Genomic DNA, 14,195 nt, shown 5'->3' with positions numbered 1-14,195 from the left:
CTACTGAGCATATATCATCTCCATACTTCTTCCTCCTCTTAGTCTGCCATCTGATTCCTGCTGTCATACACTGGATTGGCTGTCCACACACATTGCTTTGGAAGAATAAGTAAACAAGAAAAGAAAGAAATGAAATTTTTGATTTGATTTTAATTAATTTGTGTCAATATTTGCATGTTTATTAGCTTGATTATATTTCTAATAGCTGCATGACTTAATTTTAGCAGAAAAGTGGCAGTGAGGTATCAGCAGTCCTATATTAAAATGAGGCAAAAATAGTTGTCACATGATGAAAGTCTAGGGCAAGTGTCCAAGACTGTAGAGCAAAGAATAAAAGAAGACATACTATTGTAGGGCTCTGTCTTCTGACCCAGTATACACACACACACACACACACACACACACACACACACACACACACACACACACACACCAGAGTAAGGACAAGCTTCTAGTCACTATGTTTTGTTCTTTGTGTGTTTGCCTGGTTTAATTTGGCATTTTGAAACAACATTTTGCTATGCAGCTCAGATTGGTCTTGAACCAGGAGGTCTTTAATCAAAATTAAATTTGTAAATTGATTACAAGCTGGTCACTGTGGATGCAGAGTATGAACCTACCTTGGCCCTGGAGAGTCTTGCAGTGGCAATAGCTAACTTCAACCTGAGAAAGGAAATGTTGAAAGCCTTGTAAATAAGATATATAAAACAAGATGAAAATGCCCCTCTTTATCATTTATACTCAGTATGGTGCTGAGGGGTCCTAGGTGAGATAATGAGCAAGGCAAAGAAATAGAGGTCATCAAACCTGAAAAAGAAGTGTCTTCTTCATTGTCTCCAATAATGTGATCCTAAATATTGAAAAAACTCTATACAAACAGTATAGAAAGTCTCCATCAAAACCAAAACCAAAACAACCATAAGAAAAGAATCCCATTAAATCTACTAAGTCAATTTAGCAAGTTACAAGTTACAAAATCAACATTTGAATTTCAATAGTATCATTATGTACTAATAGTGAATTATCTCAAATAGAGTTTAAGAAAGGAACCCCATTTCTAATAGTTTCATTAACAACAAAACCTCAACCAAAAATCAGGAAAAAAACGAACCAAGCAAGAGAAACCCACAATGAAAATGATAAAACATGGATGAAAGAAATTGAAGGAAACATAAAGAAATATGAAAAATCATCCTATGTTCACACATTGGAAGACTCAGTATTGGTAAATAGTTTGTATTCCCAAAAGCAGTCCCCAGACTCAATATAGTCTTAGAAATATTAGCAAGGACATTCTTCATAGAATGAAAACCATCCCCCAAATTTCTATACAAAGAGTAAAGTGTTTGGAGATCTTTATATAAACCTTTGGTCCAGCCTTGTTTCTACAGTTTCTATTGGTTGTTTCAGAAGCCCATCATGCCTTTTCCAGCAGTGAGGAGTACAGGGGCAATATATTCATCAAAGAATAGTTATTGATTCTCATGAATATATGTAATTGGCCAAATTTCTATTTCTGTTGTCTACTCTCAAGTAGAAATGAATGAAGGCAGATCACACAGAGATGCTAATATGAAGCCTTTGGGAAGACACAGCTTAGATATGAATGTGTGTATTCTCTGTGATGTATATTAAGAAACAGAATTTTTCAAATGTAGAGTCAGCGCTTAGTTTAATTAGGATAATATATGGAAGCTAATGACACAGCCATTTCTTTTATGTTTGACTATTATCTAATATTTTGAAGATAAAGGACACAAAAAACAGAAGTATTTGATTTATCTGAGAGATTAAGCATTTATTAGAGATACTTCAACATCATAAATATTTTTTAAACACTCTGTAAGATAATATGGCAGATGCAAGGTATACCAAACTTATCAAAACAAGCATAGCTTTGAGTGAAACAGTTGAACAATAAATAACCCTAACAAATATATTGAATTATTTTTGTGGTGAATTCTACTAACCAAGTAAATAATATTTATATTAAGTATATTACAGAGAGCTGGCTTTGAAGGACCAGAAAAGTCTGATCCTTGGGAAATGAATTAAAGAAGCAAAGAAAGAGATGAGAGAATTGTATTAATAAGGACATGCAATGTTGAGTGCAGGAAGGCCCTGAGATAAGGAAGATTTCCAATCTATTTTAATACAATGTTTGATAGGTACATTTGTCATTGTTCTCCAGAGAAATAAAACCAATAGTATATGTGAAAATACACAGAGCCAAAGCTTTGTTATGGGAGTCACTTCATACAATAATAGAGGCTGAAAGTCTTACAATACACTGCCTGAAATCTGAGAATCGAGAAAACTGGCACAATAATTCAATTATTCCAAACCTGAGAACCAGGACAGCTAATAGTGAAATATTATGTCCAAGGGCATAAGACCCAAGTGCTGGTATAAGACTCAGAAAGTTTGAATGTACAAGGACTAGGGGCTCCAGTGTCCAGTAGTAGAAAATGGATACCCCAATACAGGGAAAGTGATTGCTTACCTTTCTTCTACCTTTACTACCCTGGCCCTTAGCATGTTATGCAATACTCATGGATGTGGGTGAGGGTACAACTTTATTCGTTTTACAGAGTCAAATGCTAATATCTTTTAGAAGCATATTCATAGAATCACCAAAGCATAATATTTTACCAGAAATTTGTTCATCATTTAGCCCAATTGACCTGGTGTATAAAACTGAGCATCATGATGAGAAAATAAGACTTAAATCTACAATTTGGTCTGGATTACAATGAATGTATTAGATTATGTTGACACTTTTGAATTTCAAATTTCAGAGCAGGTAGGTAGAGGAGTGCAAAACCAGCTATATAGTAGTTATAAATATATAATATTTTGCCATTTCTTGGTCATGGTGACTTGGACTTAGCTTGTGATGATGAGGGAAGAGGGTAGAACATGGATTAAAAAGCAGTTTCCAGAAAGACGTAAGGCATTGTCTTATAAACTATAGGCTTGCAGATATGAATGGAGAAGCTGGTGTTGACAGTCAGGAGCACTGGTAATCACCCAAGTCTCCTTATTTTGCAAATGAAAATGGAATTTTGTAGTGTTGTAGGATGTTATTTTAAGATGTGTTACATTTGTTTATGCTTTGGGACATTTATTTAATGGTACAAAGATGTGCTGTGTTCCTTCATGTTGCATTTGTTTAACCTTGTGAAACTGTATTACTTTGCCTCTCTAAAACATCTGATTGGTCTAATAAAAAGCTGAATGACCAATAGCAAGGCAGAAAAGGATAGGCCAGACTAGCAGGCAGAGAGAATGAATGGAAGAAGAAATCTGGGAAGAAAGAGATTGAGGAAGGGGCAAAAGAATAAGGAGAGGAGGATGCCAGGGGCCAGCCACACAACCACACAGCAAGCCACAGAGTAAAAGTAAAAGTAAAATATTCAGAAGTAAGAGAAAGGTGAAAGCCTAGAGGCAAAAGGTAGATGGGATAATTTAAAAAAAGCTGGCTAGAAACAAGCCAGGTTAAGGCTAGGCATTCATAAAAATGAATAAGACTCTGTGTGATTTATTTGGGAGCTGTGTGGCAGACCTCCAAAGAGCCAGAAGAACTACATTGTAGTTCATGGAAGAGCTGGGAGACAAAAATCTCAGCTCTAGGACAGGTTGTTTTTGTCCAATTCTAAAGGCAAACAGTTGCATGTTAGCTTTATGAGGCACTGAAGAAGACATGACTATTTTTCTGATACACTGCTGCAGAGAAGGCAGGATTTTAATATTCTAGTAATATATTCACAGTGGCAAGCTGCCTTAAATCTGAGAGAGAATCTTAGGGCTTAGAGTGAATCTTAGTGACTGCCAGAATCAAGATATCAGCATTAAAATGCTCATCTCTCATCACTCATGCTTCAATTATCTCAAGCAGTTTGAATTTAAGAACTGTGGGAGCATAAATTGGCAAATTTTCTCCTAATATTTCTGCCAGAGAGATGATTGAGAGATAGTAAAGATTCATCATGAGACTTGCCTTCTACACCCTCATTCTGAAATTTAATTAGCCAGTGTTATTGCTGAATCAAGGTGATAAAACTCAAGAGTTTGGGCCCACTTGCTTCTCGATAGTCTCTAGAGTATGAGGTGTGAGAAGCAGACACACTTTTAGTGAATTTCTCTCTGACTTACACAAACAAGCCTCGCTAAAAAGAAAGTGAATTCATAAAATGTGCTGAATAATGCTGACTGTGAGTAAAACTATCACCTGCCAAGGAATCACTGGTAATTAAATTAGCAGAAATGAGTGACTTTGTGGAGCTAAGGCTTAAGCGATTTTTGTGCTTTCCATCTGCCAAACTCAGCACTCTGCTTGGGCATCTTGCCTCTTGGTCTTCGACCTAGGATGAGAGTATAAAAATTACCTTGTCATTCAATTTGAAAAAATTCGATTGACCTATCTACTTAAGTAAGTTGATGACTCCTGCTTTAGATTTAACCACATAGCTCCTTTCTAAGTGAGTTTTGACTGAGGTAGGACATTTAACGTATATATTTCCACAACACAGTTAATTTTAAGGTTTTTTTTTATAGGATTATGGTGAGTATTCAAAATACATGTATGAATAATTTTACAGAGGGCTAAACATTGTCTAGATCACTAACACTCAAATATCTATAGATCTACAGGCCAAACATAGACTAGACCGACACTTCACATATATTCTACAGTTCAGACTGTCTAGGATGACAGTGTCCTGGCTCCTCATTGCTTAGTTAGAGTCTTACAATCCTGTTGAAGGCTTATAAAAAATAAGTTAAAAAACCATAGGTCTCATTTCTTAAAGTTTCTGCTACCTCTCACTAGCAAGAAGTTAGGAAGCAAGCTTTTAATACATAAGCATTTAGAGGATATTTCAGATCTAAATAATATCATTCCTGTGTTGTCTCCCAAGGGCCCATGTCCATTTCACAATGCAAAAATGCATATAGGCCATCTTTAAAAGGTCAAAAGTTCTTAAGTGTTCTAGCATTGTGCCAAGGACAGTTTTAAGAGCCATGCCATATTGCCTGCCTGAGTTAAGTTTCTGTTGTCCAGTATTGAGCCACTAACCAGAAACTTTTGACATGCCTGGACAAATCTTGAGTTATTAGAAAATAACTTAACATTTCCTTATCTTTCTGCTACACTGACCATTAATAATAATGTTTTGTGGTTGGGTTGCTTGATTGGGTTGCTTGGCAACTCAACAGTCCCCTGATCTTTTCCCAAAGAAAGTTTCCTGGTCTGCTTACTATAAAACCCACCTGAGAAAAATAAAAATTTGCATCTTGATCAGAATACTGTCTTACTGCCAGTTCTTTGTGTCTCTTGTCCTTTTCATTTGCCATTCCCCCTTCTAGGGTCTCTGCTGAAGATCCCACTAGCTGGGACAACTGGCACCCACTGTGAGGCTCGAGGACGTGGAGGAGTGGTGAACGTCGTCGTCACATACCAGGGCAGGCCTGCCTAAGAGTTGGACCACCACGAGCGAAGGTCAGGTCAGTGATCGCCACAGAAACGCCGGGCCATGAGACTGATCTGGAGGAATTGCAATGTGATGATGCAAAGTAAGTTTACCATGGGACAAGCATTTAGTAAACAGGATTTGTTTATTTTGAGACTGAAACAGTCTCTCAAGACACGAGGAACTAGGGTTAAAAAGAAAGACTTAAAAAATTTTCTTGACTATGTTGGAAATGTCTGTTCTTGGTTTCCCCAAGAAGGAACCTTAGATGAAAAGCACTGGAGACAGGTTGGTGACTGTTTAAATGACTTTCACCAGACCTTTGGTCCTGAAAAAGTCCCCGTTCAAACCTTTTCCTACTGGAATTTAATTAATGATGCCGAATTTAGTGCGGACACCCAATCGGCATAGTGCACTACAGCCCTGAACTCCTGGACTCAAGCGATCTGCATTGCTTAGAACTCCAGGTTGAAAGTCTCCACTGAAACTCAAGGCAAACTGTTATCTGTGATGGGGGAAGTTTAAAAAAGATCAAGTTACAGATTTCCAAGATTCATTTGAAGATAAGGCAAAGAGTAAGGAAGAATGGGGACATTTCAGCAAGGGAGGCCAGACTTAATAAAAATTGAAAATCTCAGGCTACCTGGTCAGGCTATGATGTGTACTGTGGTGACAACTGGTCTCAGGAGTTGGAAGACTGCCCCTATGACCTTTCTGGCTTCGCTTTTCTAGGAGTTTACTTTGTTCTTGCCTTTCTATACCCCGATAAGCATTTTGCTGTTGTTTATTTGAAAAGTATATTTGATGTAGGCGTTCATTACTCTAAAACTCATTACCAAGTGGTGCGCTCTTGGAGAAATACCATTTATCCATCTCTCATCATTCCCCAATTACCTATAGTTCTTTTTCTAGTGGTGAGGCCCCATGGACTTTCCCTCTTTCATGTTAGTGTGTCCATTTGGTGGCATTGTTATTCAGGTCTTATTTAGGTAGCCATGTTGTGAGACTTTGTTGGGATAGCCTTTCTGACATGTCTAGGAGACCTGATGTCACAGCAAACTTGCTTTTTCTCTGGCTCTTTTGATTTTTCCCTGTTCCCCGTTCCTACCCCCACGACAATCCCTGAGCCTTGTGCAGTTATGTTGTAAATGCATCAGTTGGGATGAGGATCCACTTAGTCTCTTGCTGTCTGTGTTTTGTTTGGTTGTGATTTTCTGTAATGGTCTCTGTCTGTGGAAAGGAGAAGTTTCTTTGATGAGGGGTAATAACAACACTTATGTGTGGGTTATAAGGTTGAATATTTAGAAAATACTTAGGGATTGTGCTGATTTAGTAAAGTGGCCATTGTAGGTTCCCCTCCAAGATCCTTGACTTTACTAGCCCTGGGTAAAGAATTGGAGAGTATAGTGACCTGACTCTGTATGTGTGTGACTAATTGCTAGGATTATAACACTGTCATACTAATGTGCCTGTCTCTATCTTCCAAATGTTTAGGTTGGGCAACCACAGAGCAAATCAATACATGCAGAGACATAATCTGTGTGACTTTTTTTCCAACCAACCATCTCTTTTCCTTGGAGACATTACTGATAGTTTTGAAAGAATTGTTTAAGATAATAATAAAGATATTTATTAAGCATCTAGATTCTTGTTCCAGAATGAAGGAAAAGTTGTCCCAGCTTCTGAGTATCGGCAACCAGACTCATCTTTCAGCCCTGTTCAGAGCTACCTCTGCAGAGGAGTATTTCTTTGCTACAGGGCACATACTAGTGTCACAAGAATCTCCTCACCCATTCTTAAGAACTCTTCAGAGCTGTCTTTGATGCAAATCTCCTTCTGTGACTGGCTAAAATTCTGCACCATTTTGCAGCCCAACTCAATATTCTCCCCTGCCAATCTCACTTAATTCCCTTCCTTTCCATAGGTGCTGATACCAACAGCACTTCCTAATAATCTTTCTCCATGGTTGCCTCCACCTTAGAGTCTATTTGGCTCACTGCCCAACCTTCAAGAAATAGAGACAACCTCTCACATTTTTATCAGGCCATGTAGTACTCATCTAAGCTTCTAGGACAATGTTCTTTCTGATTTCCAATAATGAAATTCCTCTGATTGTCCTGGGGGAGTATTTTTCTGATGTTCCATTTTATGACCTCTTTTTCTCATGCAGTATAAGCTCAAATAAAATAGCTTGTCTACACTTTGCAGATTCATTAAATGCATTGTCTGTTCAAGGAAATTGAGCTTGTTGTTTATGGTTCCCTTGGATGAATGTGTTTTTAAAAATTCAATGTTTGCAAATAATTTGAGCTGAGTAAAAGCAGTTTGACAGGTTATTTAAATGGACATTGAATAGTGTGGAAAGATGGCATTATTTCAATGGTTATGTATCTTATCCATTCATTGAAGTCTCTTTCTTCATGGGCATAGGATGATTTTTAAGCATATTATACTTTCTTTATCTTCAGAAAAATCTCTTCATTAAATATAACATGCTCTAATTTTACTATTTTTAGTGCAGCAACAAGAGCCAAGATCAAGTGATAAAAGGGAGTATTATGATAGACACTGATGAATAAATTTGACTCACAATATTTAACATTTAATGAAGTGTGTAGACAAGAGCTGCAGAGGACAAACTCAAACATAAAGGGTGTTTTCTTACTGAATCTCTGAAGAGCACTTCAGAGCACATTTTCAATGGCATTTCAATAGAAGAAAAAGAAAAAATGGAATCATTAAGACATTCATTATAGAAAGTAGTAGACAAGTGTTTCTATAAATAATATTTATTTAACATTTTAACATTTATGTAATAAAAACTAAAACTATCCAGTATCTAAATCAGGAGTGGAATAGTTTGTGATTAAATGTGAATACAGATATTGAAGTAGCTTTCCCCTACTCCTAACTCATTCTCTAATTTCTGGAAGTTTGAGATGACCTTTTGGTCTTCGATCTACTTATCTTAGAAGTCAAAGGAATAGAACAAGTTTGCCTAGTTAAGAAATGGTGAGTTACAGAGTAACATCTGGCTCAGATGAGTGCAAAGTCAGCTGTGATGATCATCTCCTTTATTGTATTTCAGTGCAATTTTGTGTAGGAAATACCTTGTCCTGCATTACATTCCTAGTTTTCAGGAGCATATAAAAATGTGTCATGAATCCAGTGAGGAAAGAAACCACCTGTATGTGAACAGCCAAAGATAATGGTGACCAGTGTTCAATGTGAGGCTGTGGCTGGCACAATTCCTGGTACTTCTACTTCAATTAATCTCCATAGAACCTATGAGAGGCTTGAACTACTGATAACACTTTGCAAAGAAAGGGGCACGGCCAGAATGGCACAGTTAAGAAAAGGCAAAGGTCAAAATTTAAATCAAGGTCAGTGAGATTCCCAAGCCCTCACAGATTCCTTATGTCAAACCAACAGGAAGAGTGCTGTTGTCCTGTGTCCTGTGTTCTTCAGGTCCTGACTCCAGCTTCTCCAGATTTTTCTCTCCTGGGCCCCATTTTGTCCTTCCTTCTCGTATATTTGCTTTCTTGTTTTATGAGTGGTGGAGATAGTCACTGTGAATAACAAAGTTTCATTCTTTTTTTTCTTGAGTTAATATCTCATGTGTACTCAGGCAGGTTAAAGAGTTGAATGTATCAGATAGCAAAGAACCTGGTACCCACCAACCCTCCATGACACATCACAAAGGCAGCAGAGAGATGGCGCACTTGTTAGTGCTGTGAAGATGGGTAGAGGAAATGACCTTTGCTCCCTGGAGGGTCAAGGTGTATTGAAGGCAGGGTAAAAGTTCAGTTTGTTCTTCTTCCTAACTATACCTGCCCTAAATCCTATCTATACCTGCCCTAAATCCATACCAGTCCCTTAACTGTCAGAAGTCTCACTTTCATGTACCTTTTAAGTACCTGCAAAAATAATTTGATTTTTTCCCCTTCTGCCATAATAGGGAAAGTTTAAATTATGTCTGGATTATCACCACTAAAAACATAGTTAAAAAAAATTCTGATTGCCTGGTGGTCTGTTAGCTGTGGTCCTATAAATTCTGCTGACCACACTGGAAACTCTGGAATGTGTAAAACTTTGGGAAGGCTGCTTTAGGATTTGAACTATTTAGGAAACCAAAATACTCTTTTGGTCTGTCTTTTGTTATTCCTATGGTCTGTAATGCCAAGTGGGGAAACTCCAGCTATTTCTCTGAAATCAGTGAACACATTGGAAATAGTGGGCACTTTCTAGTTGAATGGTGACATGGAAAGTTATGAATCTGGGTCCTTGATGACAGCATGGTGCTCACACATCACCACCACTATCTCTGTGCACTCTGGACTTCTTTTATACGAAAGGGAGAGGTATTATTGCCATTTCACTCCAGCCATTGTATTTGTATGTGTTGTAGCCAAACCCAATAACATCTGATGAAACGGGCTTTTCATTTGTCATTTCAGAGCCTCTAAGAGTTATCAACTATCTCTAACTACAACCACCTTCTCTCCTATGTATACGTATATTGCACTTAATTTAGAAACATCATTCGCCCCTCCCCCTTTTATTTTCATGTTATTGACTTGGCTTTCAGCTTTAATCCGTTGCTAGGAGGCTTGGCTAGGCAGAGGTGCAGAGGGGCTGCACATCCCTTTGTTGACTCACTTTCAAAGCAGAGTGTTTGCTTAATAACGGAACATATTTTGTTTTCACATTGTGCTACTCTCATGAAAAAGGAAAGTCAGTTGGCCTTTGCTTATACAAGCTGTTTGCTAACCATTATTGTGGCTTTATTTGATTAGAGTATTTTTGGTTGCAAGAAATCACACATGTGTTCTTCAAAGCTTAATTTGTGGAAACTTGGCTTTGGCCATAGCTGCCAGAGTAAACTGTGGACAGCTCCCAACAGGAGAGAGCTACGTGGTTCCCGTAGCTACTAATAAGAAAGGAATTAAATGGGAGATGGGCAAAGTTGATGTCTTCAAAGTGCCTGAAGAGTCTGCAGCATGGAGGCCTCTTCCTCAACAAGTGTTGCCAAATGTGCAGTGCCTTGTGGGGAGGTAGGAAAAGAACACGTATGACAGATAGGTAGACAGATGACAGACAAATTGGTGAATACACCAGATACAGCATGACTTCTTTCTCTTTTCTTCTCAGCTTTCATCCTGATACCAGACCTGAACCATATCAGCTGGTTTACTAATTCCACTTTGCTCCCCACACTGCATAGCTTTGGATTCCTTCAGTGAACTCAGGATGAGAAAAGTAATGATGTTGCATTTAAACATAAGACCGGTAATATAAATTGTAGTTTGAATGAGAGTGGCCTCCATAGGCTCATGTGTTTGAATGTTTGGCCCTCAGTTGCTGAATGTATTAGATTAAGCAGGATTAGAATGCAGATTAAGTTAGAATTTAGTAGGATTAGAATTAAGAATGGATTAGAATGCATGGCCTTATTGGAGGAGATGTGCCACAGAGGCGAGCTAGAGGTTCCAAAAGACTCAAGCTATTCCCAGTGTTCTCGGTGTCTTCTACTTGTGGCTTGAGATGAGCTTCAGCTGCTCCTGCTGCGCTGCCACGTTTTGGTTCCACCATCACAGACTCTAAACATCTGAAACTGTAAGCCAAATTAAACATTCTTTTATATGTTGCCCTGGTCATGGTGTTTTGTTGCAGCAACAGAAAAGTAGCTAAGACAGAAATGTTTTGCTTTACAAATAGCCTTCCTACACTACAAAAACTTGATGTACAAACATGTAAATAATAATTGATACTAAGTTAATAACCAAAACCACCTGGAAAAGAGACTGAGGGACAGAGAGAAAATGCAACTGTGGACTGCACAAACATTTCATCTGAGTTGGGAAATAGGCTGTTTCTTGGGTATCCTTGTATTAATGGCAAGTCTGGTCTTTCATTCTTTTATCTGAAATGATGAGTGGTTTTGTTCTCCAGAGCTATCATTTCAGTACTTTCCATAAGCAAGTAATTGGATATCCAAAAGCCTAGCACTGGAAGAGCCAAGCTCCACATCCTCTCCTGGCTTCCATTCTACGAAGCTTTTTTTTTTTTTTCCTGCTGAATAAGACCACGGAGAATGACTAGATTGTAGTTTATTATGTTGTCCTGATTATGAATCAGTGCAATTTACAAATGTTTTGCATTTGAAACCTGGAGCTGTTTTAGGCTCATTTGCTGACATATGTGAATTTGCTAGAAAGGACTGGGATCAAATGACATCCACCATCTGTGGAGGGTATTATGTCTAGAGCTAAGAACTGCAAACATGAAAAGGTTTGCAAAGGGAATTGAACCTGTTTGAGTCCAAAAGCAAATGAAAACACTTATTCTTGTAAATACTTTTAAAATCATTCAATTTGAAATTATATATACTATTGAATTTGAAAGATTATTATAGTGGATGTGCTAATGTCAACCTTTGAATTTTTTATTTTTATAGTAGGTTTAGGTCCTTATGCATGGTGGGCAAGAATCTCCCATTAAGAAACACATCTTGCCAGTTCTAGTTATAATGTTAGCCTTCTTTGTTTGGCATTTACTTTCATTTTTTAAAAATTGTGTGTGCATATGCATGCCTCTGTGTGTGTGTGTGTGTGTGTGTGTGTGTGTGTGTGTGTGTGAGAGAGAGAGAGAGAGAGAGAGAGAGAGAGAGAGAGAGAGAGAGAGAGAGAGAAAGTTTAAGTGAGTACAGATAGTACAGATACCCGCCGAGGCCTGAAGAGGAGACCAGATACCCTGGAGATGGAGTTACAGGATGTTGTGAACTGCATGATATTGGTTCTGGAAATCAAACTAGTCTTCTGTAAAGTCTGTATACATCATAAAATACTGACTCATTTCTCCATTCCCTAAATAGCTTTTAAATATTAAGAACCAATTTAGGTTTTAGGGCAGGCTTCAGTATAAGAGAGATTATTAGAAATTATGAGACAAGCAACTCCCCTCATCTTTTGTTCCCAAAGTAATCTCTCTTTGCACTCACATATATGTATACACATTGTCATCTATATGTATATGTATGTATGTATATGTACATGTATATTTCGTTTAAGTCTTATGATCCTACTAAAAATCTGTTTTCAGACATGATTTTCTTTCATATTTCTTCTTATTAATATTTTATGTTCTGTAACTTTCCTAAGGTGAAATCGTATTTGCTATTTTGAGATTAAAACATCAGTCTCCTTAATTTAACAAGTTATGTCAGAGTTGGTAGATGTTTGGACATCTGGGATAAGATTATTTGTGTACATATACCAGTCTTTTTACAGAATCTAGGTTTAAAAACTAAACAATGAGACAAAGTCCCTACTGAAATATCATTTGCTTTCCAGTGTGATACACAGAAAGCAAAAACTGTTTGTATGTCAGGCCCTAGTAAAAGTCACAAGTAAAACAAGCAAGAATAAAGAAAAGGAATATAAGTTCATTTATATATGAGGTAAACTGGAAAAAAATTATGAAAATAAGACATTTGAACAGGATTTGTATGGATCAATTAATACAAATAAATAGAGAGGGCCAGGACTGTCAGGGCCAAGGTCGTCAGACAGGAATGTGCTAGAGTAACTTGAAGAATATAGAGAGGTTGTTATGGCCTCATATGAAACTCTGAGGTACTTTCTTATTGCTGTGATAAAACACCGTAACCGAGGTAACTTATAGAAGGAGGAGTTTACTGGGGGCTTACAGTTTCAGAGGATTAGAGTCATGGAAGGAAGCAAGGCAGCGGCAGGCAAGCATGGTGCTGGATCAGTAGCTGGAAGCTCACATCTTGACCCACGACTATAAGGTCGACAGGGGACACCCTGGGAATCACAGGAACCCTTTGAAACCTCAAGCCCGTTCCCAAGGGCACACCTCCTCCAACAAGGGTAGACCTCCCTTTCCTTCCCAAACAGTTCTACCAACTGGGAATCCAGCAATTATTCGTGCCTTTGGGAGCCATTCTAATTCAGACCACCCCAAGATATTTGTTTATATGTGATTAAAATACCATGAAATACAGCTGCCATCTTAACCATTTTTATATCCAGTGGGAAAATGAATGTAGTTTGACAGGGCGATCATTTTCACATTGCCTAGGAGTTTTTCAATTTGCAAAATTGAAATGCTGTATCCATTAAAAGAATCTGCTTACCTCTTCTTGCTAAGCATGGTAAAAAATCCTTCTATCTTCTTTCTTATGAATTGATTAATCTATACACATAAAAGTGGAAGCATACTATATACATCTATTTGTGAGTGGCTTAATTCCCTTACCATGTGACAGCATTTTCTTCTTTAAAGACAAGTGGCTATCCACACCATTTATTGAAGACCCTACCTTTTCTCCAATGTGTACCTTTTGCATCTTTGTTAGACAGAAACCTCAAAAGATGGCTGTAGTTGTATGGTCCTATGTCCGAGTCCTCTATTGAATTCTATTGAACCATTTATTGACATGTCTGTTTTTGTGCCAATACCAGGTGTTTTAATTACTGTGCTTCCAGAGCATAACTCAGAATCCATTATGATGATATCCCCAGTACTATACCTTTTGCTCAGGATTGCTTTGGTCTTCCCAAGGTTTTCATGCTTCCATGTTAATTTTGAGATTACTGTTCTATTTTGTTGAAGACTGGCATTTTTAAAAAATTGAATTTATACATTGTTTTTGACAGGACAATCATTTCACAGTATTAATTATATTAGTACACAAGCATG

This window comes from Peromyscus californicus, unplaced genomic scaffold, assembly GCF_007827085.1.
Source record: "Peromyscus californicus insignis strain IS unplaced genomic scaffold, ASM782708v3 Scaffold_12__1_contigs__length_115047231, whole genome shotgun sequence".
In the NCBI taxonomy this organism is placed as follows: Eukaryota; Metazoa; Chordata; class Mammalia; order Rodentia; family Cricetidae; genus Peromyscus; species Peromyscus californicus.
Note: the sequence above shows the minus strand (reverse complement) of the source record.